This window comes from Hakea prostrata, unplaced genomic scaffold (genome assembly GCF_041222555.1).
Source record: "Hakea prostrata isolate BN-2017 unplaced genomic scaffold, UWA_Hpros_2 contig_129, whole genome shotgun sequence".
Classification (NCBI taxonomy): Eukaryota; Viridiplantae; Streptophyta; class Magnoliopsida; order Proteales; family Proteaceae; genus Hakea; species Hakea prostrata.
In genome coordinates this window covers 20,925-40,858 of record NW_028291248.1, presented here as the reverse complement: position 1 = coordinate 40,858, position 19,934 = coordinate 20,925, and positions in this window count along the sequence as shown.

The following is a 19,934-nucleotide window of genomic DNA, read 5'->3' as shown; positions in this document are numbered from 1 at the left end:
GACTTTAATTTCAATATTATTGTCTTTGAAAACCTTAGGAAGCCATGTCAGACCTTTCCCTTAGGGTAGATTTGTAATTTTTGGCCTTATCCTACCTTGGCCTGGCCCGAGACCTATTATGTCTGCAGGTCCGAAAACCCAAAGTGGGGGAAATGAGACTTATGGACCCTTTTGGTTGATGTTTTGGTGTCGGAACCCAAGCCCTTGGACATTGACGATGATGCCCCTAACTTGAGAGCATTGTCAGTGTTAGTTTTGAATCTGCGCACCGAAAAGGGGTGAATTAGTTGAAATACCAAATGAACTCCTGTGCCCAATCCGAATATATTTTCTGAAACTATACTTCTTGATGGACTTTTAGGAGAAAACCTCACTCAATTTGACCCCATATAGCCCTCCAAATCCTTGTCTGAAGTTGCTGAACTATGTTTGGCAAATCCCGCTTGCGCATCAAAGAAGGTGAGCTTAGTTGGTGGACCTAATGAACTCTCATGACTGAGCCAAAGGTATTTATGGAAACTAAACTTCTTGATGGACTTGTAGGAGAAAACCTCACTCAATTTGACCTTGTATAGCCCTCCGAATCCCTGTTTGAAGTTGCTGAACTATTTCTAGATTTTCTGCTGAAACCTGTTAGCTGTTTTGGTCGATCCTTTTGGTGGATACCATCGACCAAGGACCATCAACCAAAGTTGCCCAGAATCGAGAAAAAGATGCTTTTTGGATATTCCTTCTTCTATTTAAGTGAAACCTCGAACCTAGAACGATATTTTACTCATTTCAACACCTGAGAACATGGGAAGGCTCCTCTTATGCTCCTCCTTAGCTTGGGTGATGACCTTCTACAAGAATCCTTGTCTCTCTTCTCCAACTACCATCTTCTAAGGTATGATTCTCTCTCTTGCTCTCTATTCTACTCACTTCCCTTCTTCTTTTACTGATGAGACCATGGCCAAGGTGCTGCAACCTTGCAAACACCTTGCCATGGACGTCTCTTCCCATTTATACTTGCTTTTCCTTCATTCTTGCTATGCTTCACTTGCATCTTAATCCTTACATATACATTACCATGATTCCTTGCTTAACAACTTGATTTCTTATACTAAACTAAGATGTGGAGTATGATTAGTCTAATCTCTGGCTTGCAAATGATTGTAATCATGTTCCTAACCTATTCCCCAACTAATTCTCTAGCTTCCCTTTCAATTACATCAATTTCTCATGAATGCTAGGATTCTTGTCTTTAGAACATAGGACCTCAATTTGGGGGTTTTCATTTGGACCATTGGATTATGATAATACTTGCTAGGTAGTGTTCTTACATTGTTATTAATCATCCCTCCAAGTTTCAGATCGATCCGAACCCCGGAAGACCCATTTCGGACCAAAATCCCCAAAATCCACTATTCTGTCCCGAAGACAATTTTGGTCGATCCTTTTGGTCAATACCATCGACCAAGACCATCGACCAAAGTTGTTGCTGACAGCAACCTTGGCCAGTTTTGATCCAATTGACATCCAATCTTCCCGATTCCTTCTCTAACTTATTATTGATGTTTGTTTATGGCCTTAACAATTATTTTGGACTATTTCTTGGTACTCTCAATTCATCATCAACTCAACCTAAGGTAAGGATGATTATCTCCATAAACATATAGATCATCAACTTATGATTTATGTTCTTATTTATGAATAGAATCTCTTGATTTATTTTAATCGTTATAAGACTGTGAAATATGTGTTAGAACAGTAGTATTGAAATCTTTATACTCTTGTCATGTTACATTACTATTCTTGTTTACTTATGTCCATGATGATTCATTTCAATATCATGATTTAACTTGTATTATGAAGATGTATTGGATGCATGAGAAGTGATGAACTTGAATATGCGATTGCCTATGTATAACTTGGGATTGGGGAGTATCCTATTGACGCTTCTGTCCTTGGGCACCGGAGGGAATAGTATGGGATGTTCTCCGAAGGTGCCTATCGACTCTTTCCCGGGTTATTGGATGACATACATAGGATTGTCTAGTGGTTTGGCTAGGATGTCCCTGTCATATCAGACCCGAATTGGAAGGGCATTGAGACCGAACGACTCGTGGTAGCAGTGGGGATTTGTGGGCACTCAAGACCGGTAACCAACCCGTGAGAGGTCATAAATCTCATTGTGGGAACCATTTATTGGTAGGGTTGCAAATGGATAGACTTGGGCTCACGGGCGCTCAAGAGCGGTAACCAACGCGTGAGAGGACGTGAGAGCTTCCCGTTTACTATTTGTGGATGACCAATAGGGTTGATGAGTCCGTAATCTTGGATTACGCTGACTCTAGTGAGACGGATACCGGAAAGGATCGCCGGGGGCGAGGAATGGACGTATCTGGATCTAAGTTGATATGACTGAGTAGATGACTTGCATTGGGGGCTTTACTGTGACATGCACCAATACTTATACCAAATGGTGATGTGAGAGAGTGGTGACTAAATCCCCAACCATGGTTTTTTTGAGGACTTTACCGATATTCCCCGGGCATTCCCAAGATATGGAACGGGAGAGTGACAGACAACCCAGAGAAGTATGGTGCTATGACTTAAAGCATGTCTACCTTGGAGACCAGCATTCATAGAGTTAGAACCATACTTGCATCATGTGTTCTATATCATATTGCATCATGTTATGGCTTGTATCATATGGTTTATATTTTATGGGATGACTACCTTGCTGAGTTCTTTTGAACTCACTCCTTTTTGCAACATATTTTGTTAGACTTTTCTACAGGTACTACCACTGTTGACTGTAGCAGTCAACCCTCTGGAGGCCGAGTTGAAGACTTGTATCATACTTGTGGCGATGAACCAGTTGATAAAGACGAGTAGACCGAGATCGGGACTTTTTGTAGCAGTTCAGTTTTATATTGTGTGTTAGGGATGGGATGTCGCCTCATTCCCTTTTTATCCTTTTATTTGAATTGTCGGGACTATAGCTTAGTTGTTTCACTTGTTATTTGGTGAATCGGTTGTAACCTTTACTTTTAGTCGTTTCATCTTCCGCTAATATTATAGGACGGGTTTCCTCCCTCCATTTTACACTTGATTGTTTATACTAATGAAATCCTTTCCGCACTCTGATGTTATTTGTGAGGGCTCCCTTTCTGATGAGAGGGTTGATTCAAACCTTTCGGGTGAATTTTCTCTGTACATAGATGCACTGGAAAGCGGGGTTCGCTTTCCCTTTTTTAATCCTTTGTTCTCCGCAGTTCTGAATCATTGGGACATTTGTCCCGGAATGCTCCTTCCCAATAGCTAGCGTCTCATCGTCGACTTCTTGGGTTTGTGTTTTGAACTTGGCATTACACCATCTCTTTCTCTCTTTGTACATTTTCATGTTCTTTATATCTCCCATCCTCCCGGATGGGTTTTTCTGTCCAAACGCAATAAGGCTGAACTTGATTGGAGGGGCAGCATCTTTGCCAAAGGAACTTGCCCTTCTAACCACAAAAGATGGCGCAAACGATACTTTTTCTGTCGAGCGCCTCCATCGGATCTTAACTTACCAACCGCCTGGAGGCGTTGTACTTCTTCTTCCGAGAATAACCGAGGCCTCCCCTTATCCAAAGAAGACGAGGCGGCCGTCAGGAAGATCAAATCCATTCCATGGTATCAAGAGATACATGGACTTGAGGTGGAGTATAACTCCATTCTTCAGTACTGGGGCTTGGCTCATTGTGAGCTTCTAACCATCATCCTTTAATTTTACTGAAGTGATATGTCTTAATTCTGACTCTTGTTCTTCTTTGCTATGCCTCCAAGAATGAACCCCGAGAACCTGCGAGTGAAGGCCGCTAGGGCCGTTGCGACAGCCGAGCAACGATCACCCAGAGCCTTGACCGTAGATCAAGAGGCTTCTGTTCCCTCTCCCGACCCCTCCTATAGGGGTATCAGGAATATCAAGCCCATGGCTGATGCTTCGGGTAAAGGGAAGAAGCCAATGGTGGAGAGGTCCAATGTCTCCTCCTCCGCCCGAACCAAAAGGAGGCATGATACAATTGATGCTTCCTCCCATAAAAAATCCAAAGCTTCAACGGATTGTGAGGAGGTCTTCACCCCCCAGTGGACCCTGAAGTTGACCGACAGGGTGACTCGGGACCCTGAGAAAGCTGCTGAGTGGAGCTCCCTCAGTCTTATTCCTTCTGATCGCCAGGAATTTGAAAAACTGGATGACGTTGCCCTTGTTAGTCAATCCACAAGGTACCGATCTTCTTGCTGACTTATTTTTTCATAATTTCTTATGACTTCTTCTGATATTTTCCGCCTTCCCAGGAATGCCGTGTTGAGCTTCTATCAACACATGGAAGCATTGAGCCGGGTTGGCTGCAACAGCTCCTTGTTGCAAACTTGTGAAGAGAATTTGGCCAAGGCCAATTCTAAGATAGACCGGTTGACTGCAGCTGCTAAGGAGCTGCAGAAAAAGCATGAGGAAGAAGTGATCTCCCTCAAGGAGGCCCTCAATGCTTCGAAGGCTCGGGCTGCTGCTGCCGAGCGCAAGGCCAGGAAGCAAAAGGAAGCTGCCACGTTGTTCGGTGACAGGCTTGAATTCCAATGTAGGGAGAACGAAAAATATCTGAAGTTGGTGATCCCTAGCAAGCCCGAGCATATAAAGCTAGAGCTTCGGAAGGAGTGTGTTCGGAAATACCTGAACAGCGTGCCTTTCTCCGAGCTGCTAGGGGCATACAACATTCAAGCTTATCGCTTGGGGCAGAACGACGTTTGGGAGCGAATTCTCGCATCAATCCCTAACCTCGATACTGCTTCCTTCAGTGAGGTGTGCCATAAAGAGGTCTTCGAGAAAGTTGGCATGGATCTCCCAGACTGAGCTCGGGAAGAAAATGATCCTTTTCCAGTGACCCTCAATATGAGGCATACCTGGCTGACGAGCCGGCGCTTCCAGAGGAGAAATCACAAGCTGAGTCTCAAGCTGCTGCTATAGAGGACTCAGTCAATGTCATTCTTGAGGAAGGCTCTTTTGAGAAAAGTCCTCCCGTTTAGGGTCCCTCGGGCAACGATGAAGAAGAGGCTTAGGGAGTTATCTTTTTTTTTTTGGAAAGATTGACCTCCTTATTAATGAATAGACATTTCTTTTTCATGTTTGGCCCTTCCATTTCCCTGTTTCCTGCTGAACTCCTGTCTTGAATATCGAAGTGTAAATGATAAAACTTATCACTTAACTTTTCATTCCTCGACAAATAATATTCTTGTAGAAATGTTGCGAAGATGCGTTTTGGAAAGATGCATTAATCTTCCCCACTACTTCATTTATTGTAAAGTCCACACGTTTCCCTTCTGCGAAGTCCAAACGTTTTCTTGCTTTGGTATACCATTCACTGCTTCCAATGAATCGGAAATACACCCATTATTATAATGGCGGTGCGACGATTGGAGGTATCTCTGCATCGGGTGCTCGCTTCCACATGTTTCCATGTGGCATCCCTCCGACCGTTGATCTTGCTTTCTGCGAATTTCGAAGCGTCATTTCGATCTGGGTCGTTGGTTGTCCTTAGCTTTCAACCGTCGTCTTAATACCTGAGGCTATTTAAAGCCTTCGTGGGTACTCTCCATCTATCCTGCTATCTGCAAGTTAGATTTGCTAAAGTGCTAAAGCGACATTCCGTCCTTCTGCCTGCTCCCGTATTCCTCGTACTCCAACAATAGCTCTATCAACTTCTGAACAAGTGAGTTTTTGTTTTTGATTACTCATCTCTTTCCCCACTTCCCCCCCGAGTAAACTGCATAGTAGTAATACTTGGGGTTTAGTTAATCGGGTTTGTCAGAAGTGATAGAGAACTAGGGTTTTCCCTTTTTTTTTTTTTTTTTTTTTTTTTTCGTCGTTGGATTTCTGTACTGATACGGCTTTTCTGTTTGCATAGTGGCTCCCAAGATCAACCCTAACTTTATCAGAGCGAAGTCTAGCAAGAAAATCGTTCCGTCGACGGTGGTTGGGGCCAGTGAGGTGGTCTCGGCTAGTGAATCCCCCCCCCCCAACAACCAACCTTACTCTTCTTTTCTTCTTCCCCCCCCCCCCCCCCCCCCCCCCCCCCCCCCCCCCCCCCCCCCCCCCCCCCCCCCCCCCCCCCCCCCCCCCCCAACCCCCCCCCCCCCCCCCCCCCCCCCCCCCCCCCCCCCCCCCCCCGGGGGGCCCCCCCCCCCCCACACCGCCACCAGGGGGCCCCCCCCCCCCCAAAAAAAAAAACAAACAAACCCCCAACAAAAAAAAGAGGGGGGAAAAAAAAAACAAACCCAAAAATAAAAGAATGAATCATAAACGAAACGGAATAATAGATATAATCGAGTGTCAAACGGATAAGTAAAGTGAAGCAAAAATCCCACTTTACATCCAGCGGAAAAGTAGCTCTAAAGAATAAACTAGATAAAATCTAATCCCGTAGCAAGTACATTGGGTAACTAAATTATTCTCCACTTTGTAGACGACATCCTTGTAGGTGTAGATCTCATAGATAGCACAAGGACGCTTCCACTCAATGGTCGGACTAAGCATCGTACGGAGCATAACCACCCGTGGGATCTTCGAGTAATTGTGGTAACCGCAATCACCTTCCCGGAGATATGTCTCTTCGCCTTGCGCTTCCTCATAGGGACCGTCATAGTACTCGGTACTGCAGGGATAGTCTAACAACATTGTACAACAAAGGAATGAGTTTCAAAGAAACTCGATAAGAAGCGATTAAAATCCATAATAACATAAATGGCGGGATTGCAGAACAATCATAAATGCAATATGATATGAGACAAACAATGAATGAATGAATCTAACTCTAAGTATGCTTGGTCTCTATTAGCGGACATGCTTTAAGTCATAGCACCGTACTTCTTTAGGAAAGTCCACTCACATCCTCAACCATTTAAGATATCTTGGATTCTCTCACGGATCATTTCACCGGTCTTGAGCAGCCGATTGGTAATGGGTCCTTCATCCCTCAGGACAAACCTTGGCGGGGGTTAAGTCAACACACTCTCTCACAACCATTTGGTATAAGTGCTTGGCGCATGTCGGGGGTAATACCTAGCCAAATGCAAGTCTTCTACTTGGTTACATCAAGTCAGATCCAGATACTTCCATTCCTCGTCCCCGACGATCCTTTCCGGTATCCTTCACACTAGAGTCGGCGTATCCTATGGCACCGACCAACTCGGACTACGGACTCATCAACCCTATTGGTTATCCACATATGGTAAACGGGAAGCTCTCACGTCCTCTCACGGGTTGGTTACCGGTCTTAAGCGCCCGTGAGCCCAAGTCTATCCATATGCAACCCTCCAATAAATGGCCCCCACAATGTGATTCCTGTCCTCTCACGGGTTGGTTACCGGTCTTGAGCGCCCATGAATCCCCATTGCTACCACGGGTCGTTCGGTCTCAATACCCCTCCGATTAGGGTCGACATAACAGGACATCCTAGCCAAACACTACTAGACAATCCTATATATGTCATCCAACGGTTTAGGAAGGTGTCCGAGAGGGCATCTCCGGAAATATCCCATAATATTCCCGTAGTAGTCCAAGGACAGAAGTGTCAAAGGACACCTCTCCTTTCCAAACCATACGTAAGCATACACATGCATCAATTCATATCATCACATATATGGTAACTCCATATATGGAAAGAAATCAGTATAACAATCACTTGTATAACATTGGTAAGTAAATCATTCATGGATCAATTCAATATGAATAAGTAATGCTACTGTAATCAAAGTTATGCAACAGTAGTACATCATTGTAAGAATCTAATTTAGGAAACATATTAATGATATTCAAATATAGAAACTAGATTCATGCTATCTATGTAATTAAGGAAATAACCATCCTTACCTTTTATAACTCGCAAAAGGATCCTAAGAAATCAAGTAAGATCTTGGCAAACTTGAGAAGAAGGTCCTAAACAAGTATATACAACATATTAGGAAAGATCCCTAACAGAATATATATCAAAACATCCGAAACAGACCAATTCTGGAGTTGCTTGTACTCATTGGTCGAGTGGATTGGTCGAGTGGTCCGATCGACCAATCAGTCGACCAATGCGGACGATAACTTAGAAAATCAGAGTTTTGAGATATGAAATCCGAATTTGGTGGTTCAAAAGGGTACTAATCAAGGGGTAGACTACATCAGTAGTATTCTAACATATAGGGGACCTCAAAACACTAATCAAATCAAGGTATCAAGATCCAAATTAGGAAACAAAAAGTTACCATAAATAAATCAAACATGGATCTTGATGAATTTTGAAATAGAAAACAAAGATAAGAACTATAGGAGGATGGATCATTGCTTTTGGTAATGAAAACATGAAAACATGCATAGGTCTTCATGGAATAAGGCTTAGAAGCATAAATCTAAATAAGGAAATAAAACCTACCATATATGTACTATCATGCATCATGAAGAACACATAGTAAGGTAGAAGAGAACAACTAGAATTCTATGGATTATGGATCATAGAAAGAAAACACAACCATTAACCACTAACATGATCAATGAAAGAAGATCCAAAGAGATCAGAATTCAGATTAGGAAATTAACGAGAGATCAAATCATGGTTTGATCATGAATCCTTCAAAAGCTTGCAATGATCATGGTTAAGATCATTGTTCTAGCCTTAAATCCTTAGGATGATCATGAGAACATGTTCAGAGATGTTTGCAACAGAGGATGCAGCATCTCTTCCACTGTCTCAACTCAAAAAGGAAAGAAAAACAAAGATGTAGGAGAAGAAGAGAGAGTAGACATACCTTTTGATGCAAAAAGAAGAGTTCCGACGAAGATCCGCCAAGAAAACTCCAAGGATGCAAGAGAGATGACTTGCGAGAGGTCTTTGGTTCGTTCCAGGAGGGTTTGGAGGCAGCAAATACGAAGTGGACTCGAGGTTAGACTTAAATAGAGCAAGAATCAACCTAATTGCCAAAGACAGACACCCATTGGTCGAGTGGATTGGTCGATCGGCCCGATCGACCAATCGATCGACCAATGCGACGACAAGGCCAAAACGGGGAATTGAAGGCCCGAGATCAAATCCAAACCTAAAGGGGTTTTGTACACAAGTCAAGTGACTTACCTAGTAGGTAGAAATGCCTTCAAACCAAGATAGAGAGCACTCCAAGTCCATCAACTAATTAGATCTTCATCGGGATTCTGTTTCCATAAATAGAACCTCATCATCAACCTTCATGGATTCAAAGCCAGACACCACCCCCCCCGCCCCGCGCCGGCCCCCCCCCCCCTTCCTCCTCTCCCCCCCCTCCCCCCTCCCCCCCCCTCCCGGGCTTGGGGGGGGGGGGGGGCCCTTTCCCACCCTTGGGCCCGCCGGCGGGGCGGCCCCCCCGCCCCCGCCCCCGGGGCCCCCCCCCCGGCGGCGCCCGGGGCGCGGGCGGCCGCCGCCCTGGGGGCGGGGGGGGCGGGGGCGGGGCGGGGGCCCCGCCCCCCCTCCCTTTTCCCCCGCTTGTTGGGCCCCCCCCCCCCCTCCTTTGGGGGGGGGGCCGCCCCCCCCCCCCGGGGGGGGGGGGCCCCGCCCCCCCCCCCCCCCCCCCAGTTGGAGGATTTTGCCACCGGAAGCGCCGTCAGGTGACAGGTGATGCAGCTCATCCTTCTCATCCTTCGCCCGAATTAGTGTCAAACGAGTTTGACAGAGCGTCGGAATGGTGCACTGCTGCTCGAATGACTTCTGAGAGCGCAGTGCTTTCCAAACTCTCAGATGAAGTTTTTATGAAGTCACCGGTGATGTAAGTCTTTCTTCATTATCTTTTGATTCTGAAAAATTACTCTTCTGCTCCTTTTTAACTCGGAAGTTATTTGCAGGAGTCTTACTGGTAACTTCCACCATCAAGTGGAAGCAGCCTCTAGGCTCAATAGGTTGAGCAATGAAGTTTCCAGGCTTCGGGAAATCTCTGAAGCTAAAGATGCTGAGATTGCTCGCCTTCGGAAACTAGCATGGGAGGTTGTAGGAGAAAAGAATTCGATGATCGGTCGTCTTCAGTCAGACTTGGATGATGCCAGGGAGAAGATCCGGCAATTGGAGCGAGCAGTTGGAAAGTCAGGAGCCAAAGGATCTGAAACGTTACCCCAAAGGCAAGCTGTCGTTCCTTTGCCCGAATCCCTTCCAATTGATGTTCGTAGAGCTTGCGTCTTCAAGTATTTACACAGTAAGCCCTTTGTTGATTTGCTGAATGCTTATAACTTGCAGGCTTACCGGGATGGTGAGAACGAAGTATGGGAATCAATATTAAGGAAGGATCCTCATTTTGATACGACTCCCTACAGTGCTATTTGCCATCCTAAAGTATTTACCGATCTGGGTCTTCCTCCTCCCGACTGGACCAAAGATAAGGTTGATCCTCCACCTTCCGATCCAGATATTATGCATTATCTAGAAGATTCTCCTGTTTATTCTCCCCTGGAAGAAGTCAATTATGATGAGCTCGTCTTGAATGCAAGTTTGGTCGAGGACCATACTTCTCCTACAAGCTGGACAAAGAGTATGAAATTGCGGAGGATCTTATGCATACCGAAACATTTTTTGTAATCCTCATTTCTCCTCTTCTTTTCCTTGAATCTACACCAATGGTTGACTCATATGTTTGTTCTAGCAAAGTTGTGTCGATCTTGTATAACTTCTTAACAGTCACTAATGATGACTTTCTTTTTTGACTGAAGATTGTATCCAGCTCTTGTAATTGTTTTGATACTGGCCTCTTTCGATCTTTTGAAGAAATAAGAAATTAACTTCATCTTGAACTTTGCTAGCCACTTGAATCGCTGTTGAATTAGGTCTTAGTTGTTTGAAACAATGCCTTTACTTCAAAATCTCTGGAGAAATACAATAAGTCTGAGAAGGAACTCACTCGGGTTTTAAACCGATGCCTTTACTTAAGGATTTCCAGAGAAATACAATAAGTCTGAGAAGGAACTCACTCGGGTTTTAAACCGATGCCTTTACTTAAGGATTTCCTGAGAAATACAATAAGTCTGAGAGGGAACTCACTCGGGTTTTAAACCGATGCCTTTTAGTTGGATCTTGTTCTTGAATGTGTTGTATGATGCCCCCCAATCAAAAGATAGTTTGTTGAAAGCCAAAAATTGCATTGATTGAGTTGAAAATGATTACATCGCGAACAAAATTGAAATCATCATCAAGGATAAAACTTTTTGAGATGCCTAGCATTCCACGACCGATCCAACTCTTTCTGGGTGTTGATGTTCTTTAGCCTGTAAGCTCCTGAGCCAACTGGTTTTACAATCATATAAGGTCCTTCAAAGGAAGGGTCCAATTTTCTTTGGTGACGCGGGTCAGAAGCTAGGGTGTTTCTCAACACCAAATCCCCGGCTAAGTACCGACGATTCTTCACTCGAGTATTATAATGAGACGCTATCCTTCTTTGATAATGTTGAGTTCGTGCTATTGCCTTTGCCCGAACTTCGTCCAACAAATCAAGACTATCAATCAGTCCTTGTTCATTTGCTTTTTCCTCGAACTCACGATCCCGTAATGTCCCCGCCATTATCTCCACTGGTGCCAATGCTTCGGATCCATATGCCAACCTGAATGGAGTTTCTCCTGTGGGTGTTCGAACCGTAGTTCTATAGGTCCATAGTACATTATAAAGTTCTTCTACCCAAGAAGCTTTGTCAGCTTCAAGTCTTCTCTTTATTCCTTCCAGTAGCGTTCGGTTAGTAACCTCTACCTGTCCATTGCTCTAGGGGTATGCCACTGAGGACATACGATGCTAGATCATATATGTTCCGCAAAATTGCTCAAATTGCGGACAGTCGAACTGAGTACCATGGTCAGTGACGATAATCTTTGGAATCCCAAAGCGGTATATGATTGACTCAAGCACGAATTCCTCCACTTTTTTCTCAGAAATTGCTGCCAGTGCACTGGCTTCAACCCATTTCGTGAAGTAATCAATTGCTACTATCAGATATTCCCGTCCGTCTGACGCCTTGGTGAATTTGCCCATGATATCAATTCCCCACATCGCAAATGGAATGGGATCTAGAATTGAAGTCATCGTTTCAGCTGGGCGCTTTGATACTGTAGCATGAATTTGACAGTTACCACACCGATGAACATATTCCATAGCAGCCTCTTGGACCTTAGGCCAATGTAACCCAAGTCTTAGAATTTTGTGAGCCAGGGCTCGTCCACCAATGTGAGCTCCACAAATTCCTTCATGAACCTCAGCCAAAGCTGATTTTGCTCCTTCGGGGCCTATACATCTCATAAGGGGTCCAGAATAAGATCTTTTGTATAGTCTCCCATTCTGAATGACAAATCTAGCTGATCGTATCTTGATCAACTTTGCCTCTTTCGGATCCTCAGGTAATTTGTCATCCCTCAGATATTCGATTATCAGATCCATCCACAGCAACGCTCTGCTTCAATATAAGAAATTTCTTTCTCATGATAACTTGGGAAAGTTATCTCTTCAATATAGACCGAAGGGTCTAGATTCTTTTCTTTGGCATTGGCTAGTCGGGATAGTTCATCTGCCACTGAATTTTCATTCCTCGAAATCTGAGATATCTTTAAATTCCGAAATTGGTTTTGAAATGCCTGCACTATCTCTTGATATTTCTGCAAGCGTGGTTCTTTAATACCATACTCCCCCTAGACTTGGTTGACTATAAGTTGAGAGTCACTATAAATAGTAACACCTGCAATAGACAATGCTTTTGACAACCGAAGTCCAGCTATCAGAGCTTCATATTCTGCTTCGTTATTACTTGCTTCAAATGCAAATCTCAAAGCATATCGAATAATAAATCTTGCTGGACTTTTTAATAGAATTCCAGCTCCTGCTCCATCTTTATTACTCGAACCATCCACATATACCTCCCAAGTGGTTGGTATAATAGGATTCTCGATGGTGGATTCCACCGGTGCAGTAGTTTCTACTACAAAATCGGCTAATGCCTGAGCCTTGATTGCAGTTCTGGGCTTAAAGCTCACTTGGAACTCGCTGAGTTCAACTGACCAAGACACCATCCTTCCAGACAAATCAGGTTTATTAAGAACTTTACTAAGAGGAAAAGTTGTAAATACCTTAATTGGATGAGCTTGAAAATATGGCCTTAGCTTCCTGGCGGCCATCATGAGAGCCAGAGCTTGCTTCTCAATCTACGAACATCTTGTCTCCGCATCTAGCAACACGTGGCTTACATAGTAAATCGGCCACTGTTTTTTATCTTTTTCACGAACAAGTACTGCACTGACCGCTGAAAGGGACGTCACTAGATATAGCTGTAATATTTCCCCCTTCTCTGGTCTGGACAAGATCGGTGGTTGCCCAAGTGCTTCTTTTAACTCCTCGAAAGCTTTCTGGCACTCTTCGGTCCATTTTGCTTCCTTGCTGCCCTTCAAGTCTTTGAGTGCCTTGAAGAAAGGCAAACCTTTTTCTTCTGACTTGGAGATGAATCGATTCAAAGCAGCAACTCTCCCTGTTAAACACTGCACATCACGAACAGTTTTGGGAGCCTCCATATCAACTAGAGCTTGTATTTTGGCAGAATTAGCCTCAATTCCTCTCTGTGATACCATGAAGCCCAAAAATTTGCCCGAGGAGACTCCAAAGGTTCACTTTTCTGGGTTCAGCTTCATTTTATACTTTCGCAGTACTGAGAATACCTTAGTCAAATCTGCAATATGATTTGCTTTTGTAAAGCTTTTCACTAGCATGTCGTCAACATAAGCTTCAACATTCTTTCCTATCAGCTCTTTGAAAATCTTGTTGACGGCCCTCTGATATGTTGCTCCTGCGTTCTTCAGGCCAAAAGGCATGACCTTATAATAATAGCTTTCACGATCAGTCATGAAAGCTGTAAACTTCTCATCCTCCTTGTTCATAAGGTTCTGATTATACCCTGAGTAGGCATCCATGACACTTAAAGTTTCATATCCTGCAGTCGCATCTATCAAGAGGTCGATCCGAGGCAACGGATAGCAATCTTTAGGGCAAGCCTTGTTAAGATCTGTGTAGTCTGTACACATCCTCCACTTTCCATTCGCCTTTTTTACCATTACCACGTTGGCCAACCAAGTTGGGCATTCAATTGGTTCTATGAAACCAGAACTCTTGAGTTTTTCAACTTCGCTACGAACGGCTTCATACTTTTCAATGGAGAAATTTCTCCTTTTCTGTATCACTGGTTTCACCTTAGGATCTATCTAGAGTTTATGCTCTGCGACAGCCCGATCGATTCCTAGCATGTCTTCAGCAGACCATGCAAATATGTCTTTATTCTGTTGAAGAAATAACTTCAACTTATCTTTAAATTCCTCCAGCTGTTCAAACCCGATATAAGTAATCTTTTTCTCATCCTCGGTACACAGCTGGATTTGTTCCAGCTTCTCCACTGGTTCGGGTCTTTGCATCTCTGCGTCTTCCCGATCATCTGGAACTTCTATAGGTAGGGCAGTTACCTTCCTCGGGCCCTCCTTGTCTTTTAAGTAGGCAACGTAACATTGCCGAGAGATCCTCTGGTCAGAGGAGACTTGACCAATTCCCATATCAGTCGGGAATTTTATCTTCAGGTGTTTTGTCGAAACGATAACACCTATCTTGGATAAAGATGGTCGCCCGAGGATAATATTATAAGCTGGCAGTTCTCGAACCACCAAAAAATTGATTCGGACGGTTGTTTCCTTAGGAAAACTTCCAATAGATAAGTCCAACTGGACTGATCCTTCCGCCACCGCAGATGACCCTGCAAAACCATATAGATGTGTGGATGAAGGTTTCATCAAGTCCTGATCCACCTTCAACTTTTGATACACTTCGTAAGAAATTAGGTCAGCTGCAGACCCTGTATCAACCAAAACTCTATGCACTTCCCGACGTGCAATCTCTACCTTGATGACTATGGCATCATCATGAGGTAAACAAACGTCTCTTTCGTCCTCCTCGCTAAAGGTGATAGAATCTTCACCATTCAGCTTTTTTTGCTTCTACGTCTCTCCGGTTCCAACAAATTTGGATTTTGTTTTCAAACTCCAGAGTGATTCGGGCTCTGGTCCCCCGAAGATGGTAAGGATCGGTGACCGAGTAGCTTCAATCACCTCCTTGCCCTTCTTAGATTTTGGGGCCTCCCTTGATCGTTCTGAACTAACCGAACGATCCCTTTTAGGAGCAGCCGAGCGTGGCTCACGTGGCTCCTCCCTCCTTCTATTAACAAAACTGGACAAATGTCCCTGAGATATTAATCTCTCAATATCTGCTTTCAGATGACGACAGTCATTTGTATAATGACCATAGTCCTTGTGGAATCGGCAATACTTTTCTCGATCCTGCTGCTCTCCGGGTTTCAAAAGAATTTTAGGCAGCCACTTCAAGATATTTTTTCTTTTGATGATATTTAAAATATCAGCCCGAGGAACATTCAATGGAGTATACTCACTTTTACCGGGAGACCTCTGGCGCCAAGCTTGAGATTTTCCAACCCGATCACGGACATTTTTCTTTGGCTTCTGCTTCTGATCAGGAGCCTTTTGTTCCTTATTGGAGACTTTATTATCTCCCTGGCGCGCGTCTAGAATCTCCATGACTTCAGCCTACTCTGGCATCTCTGTACCAACTCAGCATAAGTCGCAGGCATATCCTGTAGTAATAACTCCAGGAGTTTCCGATTAGTGAGTCCCGTGAGTAGAGCAGTTTTGGCTACTTGCTCATCCAAATTTTCTATCTCCATCGTTACTTTGTTGAATCTTTTTAGAAACTCTCTGATTGATTCGTTCTTTCCTTGTCTGACAGTAAACAAGGTTTCTTCCATTTTCTTGACCTGTATTCCACTCTGGAATCGCCCTATGAATTTGCGCGCCAATTCTTCAAAGTTTACGATCCTTCCAGAGGGGAGGTTCGAAAACCACTTTTGTGCTGCTCCAGTTAGAGATGAACCAAAAACCTTGCATAAAATTTCATAAGAATTACCTGAAACTGCCATGGTCTGTTGGTAATAGCCAATGTGAGCTGTTGGATCTCCGGAGCCATCGAATGTAGAAAAGGTAGGCAAACAGAAGTTATGGGGAAACTGATATCCCACAATTGGCTCGGCAAAGGGGGTCTTCCGAATGACTGAGTAAATATCCTCAACTATCCTGCCCTTAGCCAACTGCCCTAATTTCTCATTGATGTTGGCCAACTCCTGACCAATCTGGGTCGGGTGATCTTCAGCAATATGATCACGACCTCGATTAACACGGTCATCCCATGCTATCCGATCATCACGAACAGCCCGTCCTTCCCGAACATTCCTCTCGTCGTGAACTGCTCGATCATCGGGAACGGTTCTTCTGACAGTTGGTGAGTGAGTTCTTACCCCCTGTATCCAACCTTGTATTTGAATCAGTTGTACTCTATTGCGGTCTGTCGAACCGATTGTCTCGCCTAGGTCGATCGTCAATCCTCCTAGGTCCTCGGTCTCCTTCACGAAAATTCTGACCGATATTCCGGTCTTCAGCCAATCTTTGATCACGTGGTAACGCACGTCTCCCTGAATCGCGTTGATCAGGTTCTTGTGGTAAAACCACTCGTCTGGTGAGCAGACGGAGTGCTTGGCTCACATCCAAAAGTTGAATCTTTACCTGATCCAATTGATCTTGGAATGTATCAGGAAGATCACGTCCTCTCTGACCATCATCTACCTCGATAGGATTTTGGCTTCCCTGGGGAATATCTGGATTATTCGCTCCAGGGATCTGAACACCGGAATTGCGCTGAACAGCGGCTGCTGATCTAGTCACCATGGCTTTTCAAGTCGTTTCCCACAGACGGCGCCAAATGATGCGTCCAAAATCTGCTCAGCCCTTAGATCTCCTCGTGATGACCTGCAAAACGAAAGCGTCAAATGTGGCCCGACCGTTGGGGTCGGGAATCCACCTCCAAAGGCTAAGTCAGTTGATGAACTTAATCACAAACGGCTCTGTTAGAAGCATAGAGCTAAGGAATGAAGAACTGGGAAAGGTGATCTAGATCGTAAACCGCTGATAGTTTAAGTCTATCAGTATGTATCTGAACCTGAGTCTCAGACTGTGTCTTTTTTCAATCCCCTCACCTCGTATGTTAGTGAGGTTTATACAGAGTGTACCTTCGAATCTCCTTCGTTGGATGCACTTGAGCCTTCTTTGGGTAGTGGTTGGATCTTAACGGTTAGATCCGTTGAGCAATAGACTTCTACTAGTTTGGACTAGTAGAGGACTCCTGAGATAACCCTTTAGGTTATGCGATGATTATCCCTTCGATAATGATTAGCCGCAACCGTCAATTCGAGTCTGCCATCATTAGGGTAATTACCCTAATCCATAAGTAGGATTAAGGCGCGCTTGTAGCTGAATAAGTTTTCTTCTTTAACAAGCCATCTTATGGATCCGGTTCTCTCTGGAGCGAGTCGGTTCCCTCTGTCTCGACCGGGGTCAAGGGTCGAACCAGGTATGAACCCGGTCTGATCATAATTTCTCCATATTAGGTCTGTTATTAGGAATCTTTTGATTTGATGAATAAAGAAAATGTTTTATTTATAAACCCCTTAATGTAAGCGTCCATATATTATAAAAGAAAAAGTTTAATAAGAAGACAATGGACTACATGCATGTGTCTAGTTAGACTATAGTGTCATAGGCCCCACTAGGTCTAGGAAACTGGGGCATGATAATAGATATTTAATTTATTGAAGTGTTTCCATAGAAAAAAATGATCGTCAAACTCTAATTAACATTAAATTATTCACCATTTGTTACAGCCTAGTTTTAGTATTTTCAATACTTAAAGTTTCATCTTCTTCATTTGTGTTGTTCTCAATGCAACTTCTCCCACTTTCCACTTTTATTAATAAAATAGCCTACTTTGTAGTTTTTTTATTGTTTTGCTAATAGTTTGTCCACGTTTTTTCCCCCAATTTCCTTTTACTTATGCTTGATTGGTTTCTTTCTTCTAACAATATTTTCTCACAAGTTTTGATCCTCATTGGATTAGCATGGCTTACTCTTACTCGGTGCTTGTTTATTGCTAATCCTAAGTGCTAGAAGGCCTGAAGCTCGCTGCATAGGGTGGAGAAAATTGGAGAAAGACCAAAGTCTATTGCTCAAACGAATAGAAGTAAAGATGCTATCACTAGCTGTGTCTCCATGAAGTTTCTTTCATAGGTCCCAAATTCTCTTGGTCAAACAAAAGAAGGGATCTGGCATTGATAAAAGAGAGCATTGATAGGGTCTTTTGCAACACAAATCCCCACCAACAGTTCAACGGCATCCATTCCCATAGGCATGCAATGTCAGGATCAGATATACACCTGTGGAGGTTACGCTAGAAGCATCCAAGAGAAGAACTACTAGATTCCATTATGAGACAAAGTGGGAAGACCATCTAGAACTGGGTGAAAGATTAATCAAAGGTGGGTAGTTTAGAGTCAGGGATCTCACTTGTACAGACTACAGCAGAATATCAAAAACTGCACAAACACATTGAGGAATTGGAGTAAGAGAACATTTCAAGTAGGTCCAAAAGAGATTTGTAGGCTCCAACATCAACTGGAAAGAGTCCAACAACAACCTCCTTCAGAACCATTCACAATCAAGAGGCTGAGTTAGTCAAACATATAGCAGATTTGTTAGCAGTGGAGGAAAGTATTGGCAGTAGAGATCTAGGATCAAATGGCCCCCCCCCCCCCCTCCCACCCCCCTCCTTTCCCTCACCGACGGTTGGGTTTGGGCCCCCCCCGTCCCCCCCCCCCCCCCCCCCCCCCCCCCCCCGCCGGCGGACACCCCGCCCCCCCCCACCCCCCCGCCGCAGCGGGGGGGGGCTCACGAGGGGGGAGGCTTTTTCGGGCGCCAGCCGCCCCTAATCCTATTTATGGATTAGGGCCCCCCCCCCCCCCCCCCGCCCCCCCCCCCCCCCCCCCCCCTTTGGGGTAATCACCCTAATGATGGCAGACTCGAATTGACGGCTGCGGATAATCATTATCGAAGGGATAAACATCAGATAACCTAAAGGTTATCTCAGGAGTCCTCTACTAGCCCAAACAAGTAGAAGTCTATTGCTCAACGGATCTCACTGATAAGATCCAACGACTACCCGAAGAAGGCTCAAGTGCATCCAACGAAGGAGATTCGAAGGTACACTCTATATAAACCTCACTACCATACAAGGTGAGGGGATCGAAAAGAATACTATCTGAGACTCAGGTTCAGATACATGCTTGATAGACCTAAACTATCGGCGATCCGCTATCTAGATCACCTTTCCCGTTCTTCATTCCTTAGCTCTGCGCTTCTAGCGAGCCGTTTGTGATTAAGTTCATCAACTGACTTAGCCTTCGGAGGTGGACTCCCGACCCCAGCGGTCGGGCCACATCTGACGCTTTCGTTTTGCAGGACATCACCCGGAGATCCAAGGGCTGAGCAGATTTTGGACGCATCAATTGGCGCCGTCTGTGGGAAACGACTTGAAAAGCCATGGTGACTAGATCAGTAGCCGCTGCACAACACAATTCCGGTGTTCGGATCCACGGGGTGAATAATCCGAGATATTCCCCGGGAAAGCCAAAATCCTATCGAGGTGGATGGTGGCCGGGGAGGACGTAATCCTCCTCTCCGATACAATCCAAGATCAATTGGATCAGGTAAAGATTCAACTCTTGGAGGTGAGCCAAGCACTCCGCATGCTCACCGGGCGAGTGGTTTTACCATAAGAGCCCGGTCGGCGCGATTCGGGGAGACGTGCATTGCCACGTGACCGAGACTGGCTGAAGACCGGAATATTGATCAGAATTTCTGGGAAGGAGACCGAGGACTTCGGAGGATCGATGATCAACCGAGGCGAGACGATCGGTTTGACAGACCGCAAGAGAGTACAACTGATTCAAA